The 19,032-nt window shown below is 41.8% G+C and overlaps 1 long non-coding RNA gene across 1 annotated transcript in view; it reads left to right on the forward strand.

Annotated features, from left to right (window-relative positions):
• The first annotated feature begins 1,107 nt into the window (after positions 1-1,107).
• Positions 1,108-19,032, forward strand: part of LOC139023481 (uncharacterized) — a 27,362-nt gene continuing 9,437 nt past the window's right edge. The window contains exon 1 of the long non-coding RNA XR_011474604.1: positions 1,108-1,305. This is a non-coding gene — a long non-coding RNA (uncharacterized lncRNA). The remainder of the gene's footprint in view (positions 1,306-19,032) is intronic.

A 19,032-nucleotide genomic window follows, 5' to 3' on the forward strand; every position in this document is an offset into this window, starting at 1 on the left:
GATACCGTGACGAGATCCTGAGGCCCATTGTCGTGCCATTCATCTGCCGCCATCACCTCATGTTTCAGAATGATAATGCACAGCCCCATGTCGCAAGGATCTGTACACAATTCCTGGAAAATTCCCAAATTCCAATTCCTGGAAAATGTCCCAGTTCTTCCATGGACTGCATACTCACCAGACATGTCACAGATTAAGCATGTTTGGGATGCTCTGGATCGACGTGTATGACAGAGTTTTCCATTTCCCGCCAATATCCAGCAACTTCACACAGCCATTGAAGAGGAGTGGGACAACATTCAACAGGCCACAATCTACAGCCTGATTAACTCTATGTGAAGGAGATGTGTTGCGCTGCATGAGGCAAATGGCAGTCACACCAGATACTGACTGGTTTTCTGATCCAGACCCCTACCTTTATTTTAAAGTATCTGTGCATATCTGTATTCCCAGTCATGTGAAATCCAAAGATTAGGGCCTAATAAATATATTTCAATTCACTGATTTCCTTATATGATCTGTAACTCAGTAAAATCTTTGAAGTTGTTGCATGTTGCATTTATATTTTTATTCAGTATAGTTGGATCTGTTTTCACAGAAGTATGATTGGTAGTAGAGAGATTCAAATAATTACTGGCTTAGATAAGATTGCTTTTGCTGGAGTCAGGGTGATATTATGGAGATACAAAATTGACAAACTGTGACACTGGATTGACATAAAATGGTGAAAAGTTTAGATGATTATGAAGATTATGCATAGGTTATAGAGGAACACAGCCCACTAACACTTGTATGACCTTTTCAACAGAAATATGGAGAAGTAAGACTTACAAAGCAATTCTTTCCAACTGTGACCCTGGATTGACATCAAAAGGTGAAATGTTCAGATGATCATGAATATGATGCACTGTCATAAATGTCTTGCACAAGAAGAATACTGCAGAAAAAGGCAGATCCAATACCAGCTAAATTTGTGTGTATCATGCGGCCAACACCCTTATTTGCCATGATAAACAGTAGATAACCAGTGTAGTCAAGGCACGTAGCCTCTAAACAGCTACAAGAGTAATACCCTACAGCTAACCCAGTGCTGCTCAGTGACGGAAATATTAACAAGTCCACTATTATCACCGTTACAGGTATAAACAACAAAAAAGTTCATTTCAGTTTACTACAGTACGTGTTCTCTCACTCTACTAACAACTCAGTGTAAACACCAGATCAAATCAGTTTGGAAACTGAATGAAGAAATGTTGGTCACTTATACTGTGGAGTAGCCTATGGCTAGTTGAGCCACTGCCATGGGTAAGCCTTGCTCACAACACTTATTGTAGTGTTGTGGTATTGTGGACTTGATATTGTAAATGTTTACTAATAGATTAATAATGAATTCATTTCTAGTATGATGTATTGTTTTGTTTAGGATGTAGGCCAGTGGTGTCAAACCAATTCCATGGAGGGCTTTGTGTCTGCTGGTTTTTGGTTTTTCCTTTCAATTAAAGACATCCAGGTGAGGGGAGTTCCTTACTAATTAGTGACCTTAATTCATCGATCATGTACAAGGGAGAAGCGAAAACCCGTAGAGACTCGGCCCTCCGTGGAACGAGTTTGACACGTGATGTAGGCTGTTGTGTTTTGCTGTGATGTAATTGTTTTAACCCTGTTTGGACCCCAGGAAGATTCGGGATCCTATACTAAATACTGGGGAGTCTATACTAAATATTAATAAGGGGAACAAAACAATGCTATCTAGTCTATTCCAACAGCACTATCTGTCTATGCTGTGAAAAAAACCTGAAGCAATACATTTTCAAACTCAGATGTCTACTTAAAGAATCCTGAAGGAGACAGGGGAGGCAAATTAAGGAGGCTGCTGAGGGGAGAACAGCTCATAATAATGTCAGGAACGGCGGAAATGGAACAGCATCATGATGTATTTGATACCATTCCACCTACACCACTCTAGCCATTATCACCAGCCTGTGTTTGCAAGCATCCACACTAGAGGAAATTGTATCGTCCTACAGCCTACACCTGTCAATCAACTGATCAAAGCATCCTACTGCTCGCTGTAGGCCTATTAATAAGGTGGTAACACAGACCATTCAAATCAAAATACATCAAATTTTATTGGTCGCATACACATATTTAGCAGATGTTATTGCGGGTGAAACAAAATGTTTGTGTTTCTAGCTCCAACAGTGCAGTACTGTGTAACAATACACAACAACACACACAAATTTACTAAGTCAAAGAATGGAATTAAGAATTATAGAAATATTAGGACGAGCAATGTCAGAGTCTGGAGTATAAATAAATAAATAAATATATACACAGTTGAAGTCGGAAGTTTACATGCACCTTAGCCAAATACAGTTAAACTCAGTTTTTCACAATTCCTGACATTTAATCATAGTAAAAATTCCCTGTCTTAGGTCAGTTAGGATCACCACTTTATTTTAAGAATGTGAAAAGGTCAGAATAATAGTAGAGAGAATGATTTATTTCAGCTTTTATTTCTTTCATCACATTCCCAGTGGGTCAGAAGTTTACATACACTCAATTAGTATATGGTAGCATTGCCTTTAAATTGTTTAACTTGGGTCATACGTTTCAGGTAGCCTTCCACAAGCCTCCCACAATAAGTTGGGGGAATTTTGGCCCATTCCTCCTGACAGAGCTGGTGTAACTGAGTCAGGTTTGTAGGCCTCCTTGCTCGCAAACACTTTTTCAGTTCTGCCCACAAATGTTCTACAGGATTGAGGTCAGGGCTTTGTGATGGCCACTCCAATACCTTGACTATGTTGTCCTTAAGCCATTATGCCACAACTTTGGAAGTATGCTTGGGGCCATACTCCATTTGGAAGACCAATTTCTGACCAAGCTTTAACTTCCTGACTGATGTCTTGAGATGTTGCTTCAATATATCCACATAATTTTCCTGCCTCATGATGCCATCTATTTTGTGAAGTGCACCAGTCCCTCCTGCAGCAAAGCACCCCCACAACATGATGCTGCCACCCCCGTGATTCACGGTTGGGATGGTGTTCTTCGGCTTGCAAGCATCCCCCTTTTTCCTCCAAACATAACAATGGTCATTATGGCCAAACAGTTCTATTTGTGTTTTATCAGACCAGAGGACATTTCTTCAGAAAGTACGATCTTTGTACCCATGTGCAGTTGCAAACCGTAGTCTGGCTTTTTTTTATGGGAGTTTTGGAGCAGTGGCTTCTTCCTTGCTGAGCGGCCTTTCAGGTTATGTCGATATAGGACTCGTTTTACTGTGGATATAGATACTTTTGTACCTGTTTCCCCCAGCATCTTCACAAGGTCCTTTTCTGTTGTTCTGGGATTGATTTGCACTTTTCGCACCAAAATAAGTTCATCTCTAGGATACAGAACATGTCTCCTTCCTGAGCGGTATGACGGCTGCGTGGTCCCATGGTGTTTATACTTGCATACTATTGTTTGTACAGATGAACGTGGTACCTTCAAACGTTTGGAAATTGCTCCCAAGGATTAACCAGACTTGTGGAGGTCTACAATTTTCTTTTCTGAGGTCTTGGCTGATTTCTTTTGATTTTCCCATGATGTCAAGCAAAGAGGCACTGAGTTTGAAGGTAGGCCTTGAAATACATCCACAGGTACACCTCCAATTGCCTGAAATTATGTCAATTAGCCTATCAGAAGCTTCTAAAGCCATGACATAATTTTCTGGAATTTTCCAAGCTGTTTAAAGGCAAAGTCAACTTAGTGTATGTAAACGTCTGACCCACTGGAATTGTGACACAGTGTAAGTGATAAGTGACATAATCTGTCTGTAAACAATTGTTGGAAAAATTACTTGTGTCATGCACAAAGTAGATGTCCTAACTGACTTGCCAAAACTATAGTTTGTTAACAATATCTTTGTGGAGTGGTTGAAAAACGAGTTTTAATGACTTTAACCTAAGTGTATGTAAACTTCCGACTTCAACTATATATGTATATATATGTGTGTTTGTATGTATGTGTGTGTGTGTGTGATGGGATGTAGACAATATGGACAGTGTATGGATAGAATAAGTAGTATATCTGTCACGTTCTGACCATAGTTCTTGTGTGTTTTGCTTGTTTTAGTGTTGGTCAGGACGTGAGCTGGGTGGGCATTCTATGTTGTGTGTCTAGTTTGTCTGTTTCTATGTTTGGCCTAATATGGTTCTCAATCAGAGGCAGGTGTTTTGTGTTGTCTCTGATTGGGAATCATATATAGGTGGCTTGTTTTGTGTTGGGGTTTGTGGGTGGTTGTTTCCTGTCTTTGTGTTTTCTCTGCACCAGATAGGGCTGTATCGGTTTGCCACATTTTGTATTTGTAAGTGTTCACTGTTTATCGTTTAATTAAACATGTTGAGCACTGGCTACGCTGCGTGTTGGTCCGATCCCTGCTACACCTCCTCTTCTCGTGAAGAGGAGGAAGGCTGCCGTTACAATATCTGAAGAATAGTCTATGTACAGCAATAGATAAATAGGTTAGGCCTTGACTAGAACACAGTATATACATATGAAGTGGGTAAAACAGTATGTAAACTTTATTAAAGTGACCAGTGTTCCATGACTATGAACATAAGGCAGTAGCCTCTAAAGTGCATGGTAGTAACCGGATGGTAGCCGGCTAGTGACAGTGACTAAATGTTTTTTACTACTCTTCCTGGGGTCTTCTTGACATAATACAGAACATGAATAGACAATAACAACGTATTAAGGACAGAACTACATGTAATTAAAGTGTGTCAGTGTGTGTGTGTAAGTTGACTATGCAAACGACTTGGAATTGAACACATTAATGCTTCTTCTATAAACAAAAAGTGATGTAGTCAGTCACTCTACTTTTAGCCAAGAGAGTCTTGCATGCATAGAATTGAAATTAGCCTTCTGATTACAGTAAAGAGCAAGACAACCGCTTAAAACCTCTACCGCTTCTCGGGACAGGAACAGGGATATCATATAATATAATTTCACGAAATCACAAGTCCAATACAGCAAATGAAAGATAAACATCTTGTGAATCCAGCCATCATTTCTGATTTTTAAAATGTTTTACAGCGAAAACACAATATGTATTTATATTAGCTAACCACAATAGCCAAACACACAACGGCATGTTTTCACCATGTTTCCACCGCATAGGTAGCTTTCACAAAACCCACAAATAGAGATAAAATTAATCACTAACCTTGAACAACTTCATCAGATGACAGTCTTATAACATCATGTTATACAATAAATTTATGTTTTGTTCGAAAATGTGCATATGTATAGCTACAAATCCTGGTTTTACATTGCAGCCACCATCACAAATAGCACCAAAGCAGCCAGAATAATTACAGAGAGCAACGTGAAATACATAAATACTCATCATAAAACATATGAAAAATACATGGTGTATAGCAAATGAAAGATAAACATCTTGTGAATCCAGATAATATTTCCGATTTTTTAAGTGTTTTACAGCGAAAACACAATATAGAATTATATTAGCTTACCACAATAGCCAAACACAAAAAAACATTTATTCACCGCCAACATAGCTTTCGCAAAAACCAGCAATAGATATAAAATTAATCACTAACCTTTGGACAACTTCATCAGATGACAGTCTTATATTATAACATCATGTTTCCAATACATTTATGTTTTGTTCGAAAATGTGCATATTTAGAGCTGCAAATCGTGGTTATACATTGTGAATACGTAGCAACAATTCACCAGAATGTCCGGAGATATTTTGGACACTCACCTAATCTAACCAAATAACTCATCATAAACTTTACATAAAAATACTTGTTGTATGGCAAATGAAAGATACACTGGTTCTTAATGCAACCGCTGTGTTAGATTTTTTAAAATAACTTTACCACAACATACAGCATGCATTATTGTGAGACAGCGCTCACCTATTCTCCACCGTGTTGGAGTCAACATATTACACAGAAATACGAAATAACATCATAAATGTTGTCTTACTTTTGCTGATCTTCCATCAGAATGTTGTGCAAGGAGTCCTAGGTCCAGAATAAATCGTTGTTTGGTTTTAGAATGTCCATTTCTTCTGTCGAATTAGCAACTTTGGCTAGCATTGTGGAGCGCACGTGTCCTTCATCTCTTGGCGCATGGAACGAAAAATTCCAAAATTCCCAATAAACTTTGAATAAACTGGTCAAACTCGGTTGAAAATCCATCTTTATGATGTTATTATCATATGTATCAAATAAAATGAGAGCCGGAGCAATTCGTAGTGTATACCGAACGCTTTTCAGAAGACAATGTGAGGTTCCCCAGCGCGCCGTCGAAAACTGACAAAAGACCGGACCTGCCACTCCAAAAGCTCTTATTCGGCCTCACATCAAGCTAGACACCCCATTCAACCTTCTACTGCCTGTTGACATCTAGTGGAAGGCGTATGAAGTGCATACAGATCGATAAATAAAAGCCAGTTGAATAGGCAGGCCCTGACATAGAGCCTCGTTTTCAGATTCTTCACTTCCTGTATGGAAGTTTGCTGCCAAATGAGTTCTGTTTTACTCACAGATATAATTCAAACAGTTTTAGAAACTTCAGAGTGTTTTCTATCCAATAGTAATAATAATATGCATATTGTATGATCTAGAACAGAGTACGAGGCCGTTTAATTTGGGCACGATTTTTTCCAAAGTGAAAACAGCGCCCCCCTATTCACAAGAAGTTTTAAACGTCCTGTTTTGAATGCTTCATGCCGAATTAACTGAACAAAGACTGCCGTGAGCCGTAAAATAGTAACACAAGAGGAATAAAATACAGAAGAACGGAGCCCAAATGTCCTTTATATATTCTTTATATATACACTTTTGTTCTGCATGTACTATTTGTATTGATTTGTTGTTAATTTAAAAATGGGCGAGGGAGGAGAAAATTAATTTTAAATGGACCGCCCTTGCCCGGAAATTCGTCACTCGCTCGTCCCGCGACGATTGTTTTTTCAGCCACCGGTATATGCACTACAGTCAATTATGATTGCATGTCTACTTATATTAACTATATAATGATTAATATATGTATGATATCTAGCAAATTAATTAGGTAGTTAACGTTAGCCTGCCTAACTACTTCTGAAGAAGGAAACATTTTTATTTCTACAATTTCCAAACGCTAACCAAACAAAAACATCATTACTTTTACGAGACGTGTTTGTGCATTAGTAGCACAATTTCTAACTTATTTACTTTCGTTTGACTCCATATTGACATTGAGGTTTTAAGTTTTGGCAGACTTTTCTTAGCGGATGTACAATCATCGCGAATTGAATTATGGGGCCTTTCAGGCCCAGAGTACACTTTTTTTTAAATAGAAAGTGAAAAAAGTTAGCTTTTGAATTAGACCATTTGCATTTGTGAATATGAAATGTACCTAGTATTATTAGCAGATTAATTAAATATACTACATCTTTATCTATGTCAGAATTTCTGAAATAAATCATATCAAAACCATTAAATAGTACAACCGTCCTATTATTTTTTTGTAACAAAATTCTGTATGTCAATCCAAGAAATTCTACTATAAATACAGGCAAAAAACAAATGCAAAATGGTCTCCTTCGCCATTCCATAGAAATCACATTTATAGTCAATATTCAGCTTGAATCTTTCCAAAACATGTTTCACAGGATAAATTCTTTGTAACATTTTAAATGAAACTTCCTTTACCTTGTTACTGATACAATATTTGTTAGCAATTTTCCATGCATTCCCCCATTGTATATCACCATAGATATTTGACCAAAATAATCTTGCGGAGGGAATTGTAGCATCACAAACAATATTCCTAATCTGTTTATTACTACATTTAATCGTTGATGTTACTATTGCCAATTCATATATTTTCATGTAAATCTATGTTACTTACATCAACCACAGAGGAATTTAAAAGAGATACAACCTCCCTTGGAATCGCATCAAAAACAATTGCATATTCTTTTGGGGTTATTGGAATTTTAAATTTATCAAGAAATTCCCCATATGAGAGTAGATATCCATCCTCATTCAGTAACTGACCAACCAAAATAATTTTATTCTCAAACCAGTTATGAAAAAAAAGAGACTTATTTTTAAATCGTGTATCTTTGTTGTTCCATATAAAGTATCTGTGAGGGGAAAAATTGTATTTATACGCTAACATCCAACATAAAATTGCCTGCCAATTTTACTGTATTTTATCAACATCAAAATGACATCGAAGCAAAAATTCTAAACCACCAACAGAGTCAAATAAATACTTAGGGAAGACATTCCAAATACTGTTCTGGTTCTTAATATACTTCAGAATCCAATTTATTTTCAAAGTATTATTTAGAGTATTGAAATCTAAAACCTCAAGACCTCCTTGTTATTGGGTATTAGTGAGAATATCTTTCCGTAGATAGTGAGGCTTGTTCCTCCAAATAAAATTATAAAGAATCTTATCTAAGTACTTTACAATTTTAGGGGATAATTCAAGTGATAACAAGACATAAAACAATTTGGATAACCCTTCAGCTTTGGACAATAAAACCTGACCGTATAACGAAAAATCTCTCAGCAACCAGAGGTTCGATTTCTTTGTTTTCTCAATAATAGGGTTAAAGTTTAATTCACTCCTTTGTTTTTCATCCTCGCATATAACAATTCCAAGATAAGTAACCTTATCTTTAATTGGGATACCATATACTTCCTGTAAAACACAATCCTTGAGTGGAAATAAGACTGACTTATTGATATTAATTTTCAAACCCGAGCATGAACTTGGGAAAAATCTTCAATACAGGAAACTGCTTTTGAAACCTAATTTCTGTCTCTCAAAAATATGGTGGTATCAGCCATTTGACATAGTTTAAATTCATTGCCAAGTGCTGAAACACCTTGAAAATTCCCTTTCTTGATATGAAGAGCCATAATTTGAGTAACCAATGAAAATAAAAATGGACTAATTGGGCAGCCCTGCCTAATGCCACGGCCAATACCAAATCTTTCGGGATGTCCCGTGAGCTAATTTTACAGAGCTAGTACAACCACTATATAAAGTTTGGACTGCTTTAAAAAAAAAGTCACCAAATCCCAAAGAAACATATTGCTTTGAACATAAACTCATTTTCTACAGTGTCAAAATGTAACACTCGTCAGAAGGATGAGACCAAGGTGCACCGTGGTACGTGTTCATGCTTCTTTATTAGATCCGAACACCAAACGTCACGTTCTGAAGGCTACACAGAGCTAACAAAAAACAACATCCCACAACTTAAGGTGGCAAAACAGGCTGCCTAAGTATGATTCCCAATCAGAGACAACGATAGACAGCTGTCCCTGATTGAGAACCATACCCGGCCAAAACATAGAAACACAAAACCTAGAAATATAGAACATAGAATGCCCACCCAAATCACACCCTGACCAAACCAAATAGAGACATAAAAAGGCTCTCTAAGGTCAGGGCGTGACACAAAAGCTTTATAAAAAACAAACATAAGAAAACTATCATCAAGGATGAGGTCATTATAGTCAATCATATCTAAGATCAACCTGATATTATTACTAACGTGTCGACCATGCATAAAACAAGATTGTTCTTCATCATATTTACCTTCATATTTACCTTTCATAAATAAAAGTATATAAATAAATAAAAAATCTATTATATGATCCAAGCCTTGTTTCAACCTCTTAGCAAATACAAGAGCAAATCATTTCCCATCATTATTCAACAGGCTAATGAGTCTCCAGTTGTCAATATAAAGACTATCCTTATTAGGTTTGGGAATCAAAGTAATTACACCTTGCTTTAAGGAAGCCGGTAACTCCCCTTTTTCTATTGATTCTTGGAACATAGCAAGAATGAAAGGAATCAATTTATCATTGAATGCTTTAGAAAAATTGCTTATTAAACCATCATTTCCAGGGGACCTATTGTCCTTAAGGCTTTTAATACAGTCTTTTATCTCAATTTCAGATAACTCATCATCACAAAAATCCCTGAAATCATTATCTATCTTCTTAACAATTTTGCTACATTGTCTAAGAAAAGATCCATATTGGAAGTTGACTGGACTGGTGTATACAGATTCTGATAAAACTGGACAACATGCTGAGAGACTTCTTTTGGATTTTCATTGGGAGTATTATTAATCATTCATTTACATATGGAAGTCTTTTCACCTGCCCTTTTTTCTAAATTAAAGAAATATTTTGTCTTTTTCTCTCACTCTTCCATCCATTTTCGTCTTGATCTTACAAACGCTCCCCGGGCCTTTTCCTCGTAGATACAGTCTAACTGTATTTGCAATGATGATAGCTCCAGTAATTCCTGATTAGTTAGTTCAGTTTTTTTAGTATGATCCATTATTCCCTTTATGATGTCATATTCTCTCTCTCTCTTGGCACGAGCAATTTCTTTCCCCATTGAAATAGCCAAAAGCCTTATATCAAATTCCATTAGCTCCCAGTAACTTCCAAACATATCCATAACACAGGCACAATTCCAGTATTTATCAATAATTCCTGCTACTTCCTTCTTAAATACTTCATTTTACAGTAACATTTATTAACTTTTTTTGTTGACAAAACATGCATATTTATCTTTATTGTGATCCCTTTGTGGTCAATCGAGACTGTATCAACCTTGTCAGCCATTTCTTCAGATATCAGCCAGAAATCAATACGGGATTGTATAGATAAATCTTTGGTACTCCATGTAAACATAATATCTAGGTTCTTATGTTTCCAAATACCTAGAACACCTAACCTTAGACATATGTTCCTTATCTCACAAACATAATTGCTATCCTTAGGAGGCCATCTATCTAGATTATCATGTAATACTGTATTAAAATCTCCACCCCAAATTACTTTGGCCAATGGAAATTTAGACAATTTTACTTATTTTCCTCTCAATGTCTCTAAATAAAATACAGTTACTTGACTTGTTATTGGAAGCATACGTATTTTCAACAATGAATTGAATGTGGTTGACATCTACCAATAGTATAATCCATCTCCCTGTATTATCTGCTTCATGACTCAATATATTACCCTTAAAGTTGCCTTTTAAAATAGCGACACCTGCTGACCGATTAGTACCAAATGAAAACCAAATAGCATTCCCCCATCCGACACTTCCAAAATGCAGTATCTGTGGGACAGGCATGACTTTATTGAATGAAATAAAAGTCGGCACTCTTACCCTTACAATACAAAAAAATATTTCCTTTTCAAAATATTACGGAGTCCCCTGGTATTAATAGAAAAAACAAAATGGACATTTACTATCACAGTGACTATATGAAGAACATTAAACTTGTTTTCACATGAATCGGGTTCTCACAAAAAGAAAAGTTCTTACTAGTTGCAAATAAAAACAGTCCTATGCACCACGCAAGTGGTTGACCTAAATTATATATATWTTTTTTTTATACGATTGCAAATAACATTGTACCATATATTGGTAAAACGAATAGCCATCAAGATAACATTGTCAGTGCGAATTTCCCTGCCATAAAACAAAAATATATATATATAAAAAGCTTGGCTCACACAAACAATGCTCTTTCCTCAAAAAATATAAAGTTTTATCAGATGCAAATAAAACTCAGTCCTGTACAACTCACTTGATAAATCCAGCAGTCAACAAGCTAGGCATCAGCGTGAATTTCCCTTCCATTAGCAAAAGCCTTGGCTCCCGCAAAGTATGCACTTTTCCCTTCCTTCCTCTGTCAATCATCCGCCACAGACGATTCCGAGCTTCTTTTGTCCTTCACTCTTGCTTTGATGTTCTCGACAGATTTTTCTGCTATTGCATAAATTCGAAGACTCCACCTCCGACCATACCGGTCATTCTTGTTTACCTTTGACTCCATTTCAGGGAGTTTCTTCTCCTGCTTTGCAACCCGAATTTTCAATGTTGCGTTCTGCTGCTTCAGTTTTTACTTCATCAGCATTGAAATCAATCGCTTTCTTCAGGTTAACGATACTGACAGTGTTCGCATGGTCAAATAATAATAATCACAGTAGTTATCGAGGGTGTAGCAAGTCAGCACCTCAGGAGTAAATGTCAGTTGGCTTTTCATAGCCGATCATTAAGAGTATCTCTACCGCTCCTGCGGTCTCTAGAGAGTTCAAAACAGCAGGTCTGGGACAGGTAGCACGTCCGGTGGACAGGTCAGGGTTCCATAGCCGAAGGCAGAACAGTTGAAACTGGAACAGCAGCAAGGCCAGGTGGACTGGGGACAGCAAGGAGTCATCATGCCCGGTAGTCCTGACGCATGGTCCTAGGGCTCAGGTCCTCCGAGAGAGAGAAAGAAAGAGAGAAGGAGAGAATTAGAGAGAGCATACTTAAATTCACACAGGACACCGGATAAGACAGGAGAAGTACTCCAGATATAATCAACTGACCCTAGCCCCCCGACACATAAACTACTGCAGGATAAATACTGGAGGCTGAGACAGGAGGGGTCAGGAGAAACTGTGGCCCCATCCGATGATACCCCCGGACAGGGCCAAAGAGGAAGGATATAACCCCACCCACTTTGCCAAAGCACAGCCCCCGCACCACTAGAGGGATACCTTCAACCACCAACTTACAATCCTGAGACAAGGCAGAGTATAGCCCACAAAGACTCCACCACAGCACAAACCAAGGGGGGTCGCCAACCCAGACAGGAAGATAACGTCAGTAACTCAACCCACTCAAGTGACGCACCCCTCCTAGGGACGGCATGAAAAGCACCAGTAAGCCAGTGACTCAGCCCCTGTAATAGGGTTTAGAGGCAGAGAATCCCAGTGGAGAGAGGGGAACCGGCCAGGCAGAGACACGCTAAGGGCGGTTCGTTGCTCCAGAGCCTTTCCGTTTCACCTTCACACTCCTGGGCAAACTACACTCAATCATATGACCTACTGAAGAGATAAGTCTTCAGTAAAGACTTAAGGTTGAAGACCGAGTCTGCCGTCTCTCACATGGGTAAGGCAGACTATTCCATCTAAGCTGTTTGCTTAGAAATTCTAGGGACAATTAGGAGGCCTGCGTTCTTGTGACCGTAGCGTACGTGTACGGTATGTACGGCGGGACCAACATCGGAAAGATAGGTAGGAGCAAGCCATGTTGAACGCTTTATAGGTTAACAGTAAAACCTTTGACAAATCAGCCCTGCCTTAACAGGAAGCCAGTGTAGGGAGCTAGCACTGGAAGTAATATGATCAAATTTCTTGGTTCTTGTCAGGATTTAGCAGCCGTATTTAGCACTAACTGCAAGTCTCTATTCAGTGCGTTATCCGGGTAGCGGAAAGTAGAGCATTGCAAGTAGTCTAACCTAGAAGTAACAAAAACATGGATTAATTTTTCTGCATCATTTTTGGACAAGAAATTTCTGATTTTTGCAATGTTACGTAGAATGGAAAAAAGCTGTCCTTGAAACAGTCTTGATATTGTTCGTCAAAAGAGAGATCAGGGTCCAGGGTAACGCCGAGTCCTTCACAGTTTTTATTTGAGACCGACTTTACAACCTTCAAGATTAATTGTCAGATTTAACAGAAGATCTCTTTGTTTCTTGGACCTAGAACAAGCATCTCTGTTTTGTCCGAGTTTAAAGTAGAACGTTTTCAGCCATCCACTTCCTTATGTCTGAAACACAGGCTTCTACGAGGCAATTTGGGGCTTCACCATGTTTCATTGGAAATGTACAGCTGTGTGTCATCCGCATAGCAGTGAAAGTTAACATTATGTTTTCGAATGGACATCCCAAGAGGTAAACATATATGTTGAAAACAACTAGTGGTCCTAAAACGGAACCTTGAGGAACACCGAAATGTATCAGTTGATTTGTCAGAGGAAACATTCACAGAGACAAACTGATATCTTTCCGACAGATATATCTAAACCAGGCCAGAACTAACTTGTCCGTTGTAGACCCAATTTGGGTTTCCAGTCTCTCCAACAAAATGTGTGATCGATGTATCAAAGCAGCACTAAGTCTAGTAGCACGAGGACAGATGCAGAGCCTCGGTCTGACGCCATTAAAAGGCTTAATTTACCACCTTCACAAGTGCAGTCTCAGTGCTATGATGGGGTCTAAAACCAGACTGAAGCATTTCGTATACATTGCTTGTCTTCAGGAAGGCAGTGAGTTGCTGCGCAACAGGTTTTTCTAACATTTTTGAGAGGAATGGAAGATTCGATATAGGCCGATAGTTTTTTATATTTTCTGGGTCAAGGTTTGGCTTTTTCAAGAGAGGCTTTATTACTGCCCCTTTTAGTGAGTTTGGTACACATCCGGTGGATAGAGAGCCGTTTATTATGTTCAACATAGGAGGGCCAAGCACATGAAGCAGCTCTTTCAGTAGTTTAGTTGGAATAGGATCCAGTATGCAGCTTGAAGGTTTAGAGGCCATGATTATTTTCATCATTGTGTCAAGAGATATAGTACACTTAAGTGTCTCTCTTGATCCTAGGTCCTGGCAGAGTTGTGAAGACTCAGGACAGCTAAGCATTGGAGGAATACGCAGATTTAAAGAGGAGTCCGTAATTTGCTTTCTAATGATCATGATCTTTTCCTCAAAGAAGTTCATGAATTTATTACTGCTGAAGTGAAAGCCATCCTCACTTGGGGAATGCTGCTTTTTAGTTAGCTTTGCAACAGTATCAAAAATAAATTTTGGATTGTTCTTATTTTCCTCAATTAAGTTGGAAAAGTAGGATGATCGAGCAGCAGTGAGGGCTCTTCGATACTGCACAGTACTGTCTTTCCAAGCTAGTCGMAAGACTTCCAGTTTGGTGTGGCGCCATTTCCGTTCCAATTTTCTGGAAGCTTGCTTCAGACCTCGGGTATTTTCTGTATACCAGGGAGCTAGTTTCTTATGACAAATGTTTTTAGTTTTTAGGGGTGCAACTGCATCTAGGGTATTGCGCAAGGTTAAATTGAGTTCCTCAGTTAGGTGGTTAACTGATTTTTGTCCTCTGACGTCCTTGGGTAGGCAGAAGGAGTCTAGAAGGGCATCAAGGAATCTTTGTGTTGTCTGAGAATTTATAGCACAACTTTTGATGCTCCTTGGTTGCGGTCTGAGCAGATTATTTGTTGCGATTGCAAACGTAATAAAATGGTGGTCCGATAGTCCAGGATTATGAGGAAAAACATTAAGATCTACAACATTTATTCCATGGGACAAAACTAGGTCCAGAGTATGACTGTGGCAGTGAGTAGGTCCAGAGACATGTTGGACAAAACCCACTGAGTCGATGATGGCTCCAAAAGCCTTTTGGAGTGGGTCTGTGGACTTTTCCATATGAATATTAAAATCACCAAAAACCAGAATATTATCTGCTATGACTACAAGGAACTCAGTGAGGAACGCTGTATATGGAGGCCTGTAAACAGTAGCTATAAAAAGTGATTGAGTAGGCTGCATAGATTTCATGACTAGAAGCTCAAAAGACGAAAACGTCATTTTTTTTTTTGTAAATTAAAATTTGCTATCGAAAATGTTAGCAACACCTCCGCCTTTGCTGGATGCACGGGGGATATGGTCACTAGTGTAACCAGGAGGTGAGGCCTTATTTAACACAGTAAATTCATCAGGCTTAAGCCATGTTTCAGTCAGGCTGTCACGTTCCTGACCTGTTTTCTGTTGTTTTGTATGTGTGTGATGGTCAGGGCGTGAGTTTTGGGTGGGCAGTCTATGTTTGCTGTTTCTATGTTGGTTTTGGGTTGCCTGGTATGGCTCTTAATTAGAGGCAGGTGTTTTGCGTTTTCCTCTAATTGAGAGTCATATTAAGGTAGGTTGTTCTCACTGTTTGTTTGTGGGTGATTGTCGCTGTGTCTGTGTATTTTGCACCACACGGTACTGTCTCGTCTCGGTCGTTCCTGTTTATGTGTTCCTCGTTTCATGTAAGTTCATAGTTTAGGTCTGTCTAGTTCTTCGTTTTGTTATTTTTAATCATTCAAGTGTATTTCGTTTCGTGTTTTTTCCGTCTTGTCAAATAAACATTATGTATTCATCACCCGCTGCGCCTTGGTCTACTCACTCACGAGGGACGGCCGTTACAGAATCACCCACCAAACCCAGATCAAGCAGCGGGTTAATGGACAGCAACGACAGCGCACGAAGCAGGATTTATGGTCTTGGGAGCAAGTATTCAACGGAGAAGGACCCTGGGCTAAGGTGGGAGAGAATCGCCGCTCTCGGGAGGAGAAGGAGGCAGCCACAGCCCAGGAGCGCTGGTATGAGGAGGCAGCGCGGCGACGCGGTTGGGAGCCCGAGAGTCAGACCCAAAAATTTCTTGGGGGGGGCACACGAGGAGTGTGGCAAAGCCGGGTAGGATACCTGAGCCAACTCCCCGTGCTTACCGTGGAGTGAGAGAGCGTTGTACTGGTCAGACACCGTGTTATGCGGTAAAGCGCACGGTGTCCCCAGTACGCGTGCTTAGCCCAGTGCGGGCTATTCCACCTTGCCGCACTGGGAGGGCTAGGTTGGGCATCGAGCCAGATGTCATGAAGCCGGCCCAACGTATCTGGTCTCCAGTACGTCTCCTCGGGCCGGCATACATGGCACCAGCCTTACGAATGGTGTCCCCGGTTCGCCAGCATAGCCCAGTGCGGGCTATTCCACCTCGCCGCACTGGCAGGGCTACGGGCACCATTCAACCTGGTAAGGTTGGGCAGGCTCGGTGCTCAAGAGCAGTGTCCTCCTTCACGGTCCGGTATACCCGGTGCCACCTCCAAGTACCAGTCCACCGGTGGCAGCCCCCCGCACCAGGCTGTCTCTCCGGGTTCTCTCTCCAGCTGCTCCCACCTGTCCAGCGCTGTCAGAGCTTTCCTCCTCTCCAGCGCAGCCAGTGCCTATATACCACGCACCAGGCCTACTGTGCGCCTCAGCAGGGCAGAGTCGGCCGTCTGCCCAACGCCTGCTGCACTGCCCGTTGCCCAGCGGCGCCTGAACTGCCCGTCTGCCCAGCGGCGCCTGAACTGCCGTCTGCCCAGCGGCGCCTGAACTGCCCGTCTGCCCAGCGGCGCCTGAACTGCCCGTCTGCCCAGCGGCGCCTGAACTGCCCGCTGCCAGCGGCGCTGAACTGCCCGTCTGCCCAGCGGCGCCTGAACTGCCCGTCTGCCCAGCGGCGCCTGAACTGCCCGTCTGCCCATGAGCCTGCAAAGCCGCCCGTCTGCCATGAGCCTGCAAAGCCGCCCGCTGCCAGAGCCTACAGAGCCTTCGCCAACCGGATCAGCCAGAGCCTTCCGCCAGACATCAGCCAAGCCCAGACCGATAGCCAGCTCGCAGACGATCAGCAGCCTTCCGCCAGACCGGATCAGCCAGAGCCTTCCGCCAGACCGGATCAGCCAGAGCCTTCCGCCAGACCGGATCAGCCAGAGCCTTCCGCCAGACCGGATCAGCCAGAGCCTTCCGCCAGACCGGATCAGCCAGAGCCTTCCGCCAGACCGGATCAGCCAGAGCCGTCCAGCCAGGACCTGCAGAGCGTCCAGCCAGGACCTGCCAGACGCCGTCCAGCCAGGACCGTCCAGAGCCGTCCAGCCAGGACCTGCCAGAGCCGTCCAGCCAGGACCTGCCAGAGCCGTCCAGCCAGGACCTGCAGAGCCGTCCAGGACCTGCCAGAGCCGTCCAGCCAGGACCTGCCAGAGCCGTTCAGCCAGGACCTGCCAGAGTCCGTTCAGCCAGGACCTGCAAGAGTCGTTCAGCCAGGACCTGCCAGAGTCCTTCAGCCAGGACCTGACAGAGTCCGTCAGCCAGGACCTGCCAGAGTCCTCACCAGGAGGCCAGGACCTGCCAGAGTCCCTCAGCCAGGACCTGCCAGACCTCAGCCAGGACCTGCCAGAGTCCTCAGCCAGGACCTGCCAGAGTCCCTCAGCCAGGACCTGCCAGAGTCCCTCAGCCAGGACCTGCCAGAGTCCCTCAGCCAGAGTCCTCGCCGGACCTGCCAGAGTCCCTCAGCCAGGACCTGCCAGAGTCCCGCCAGGACCTGCCAGAGTCCCTCAGCCAGGACCTGCCAGAGTCCCTCAGCCCGGTGCTGCCCTTATTCCGGTGCTGCCCCTTATCCCGGTGCTGGCCCTTATCCCGGCTGCCCCTTCATTTAGGTGGTTTTAGTTGGAGGGTGGTCATTGGGAGGGGGATACAGAAGCGGGGAGTGACTATGGTGGTGTGGGGACAGCGTCCGGAGCCTGAGCCACCACCGTGGTCAGATGCCCACCCAGACCCTCCCTGGACTTTGTGCTGGTGCGCCCGGCGTTCGCACCTTGAGGGGGGGTTCTGTCACGTTCCTGACCTGTTTTCTGTTTTTGTATGTGTGTGATGGTCAGGGCGTGAGTTTTGGGTGGGCAGTCTATGTTTGCTGTTTCTATGTTGGTTTTGGGTTGCCTGGTATGGCTCTTAATTAGAGGCAGGTGTTTTGCGTTTTCCTCTAATTGAGAGTCATATTAAGGTAGGTTGTTCTCACTGTTTGTTTGTGGGTGATTGTCTCCTGTGTCGCTGTGTCTGTGTATTTTGCACCACACGGTACTGTCTCGGTCGTTCCTGTTTATGTGTTCCTCGTTCATGTAAGTTCATAGTTTAGGTCTGTCTAGTTCGTTTTGTTATTTTGTTAATCATTCAAGTGTATTTCGTTTCGTGTTTTTCCGTCTGTCAAATAAACATTATGTATCATCACCCGCTGCGCCTTGGTCTACTCACTCACCGAGGGACGGCCGTTACACAGGCCAATCACATAAAGATATGATCAGTGATTAGTTCATTGACTATAACTGCCTTTGAAGTGAGGGATCTAACATTAAGTAGCCCTATTTTGAGATGTGAGGTATCACGATCTCTTTCAATAATGGCAGAAATGGAGGAGGTCTTTATCCTAGTGTGATTGCTAAGGGCGAACACCGCCATGTTTAGTTTTGCCCAACCTAGGTCGAGGCACAAACACAGTCTCAATGGGGATAGCTGAGCTGACTACACTGACTATGCTAGTGGCAGACTCCACTAAGCTGGCAGGCTGGCTAGCTGCCTG

This window comes from Salvelinus sp. IW2-2015, linkage group LG32 (assembly GCF_002910315.2).
Source record: "Salvelinus sp. IW2-2015 linkage group LG32, ASM291031v2, whole genome shotgun sequence".
Classification (NCBI taxonomy): Eukaryota; Metazoa; Chordata; class Actinopteri; order Salmoniformes; family Salmonidae; genus Salvelinus; species Salvelinus sp. IW2-2015.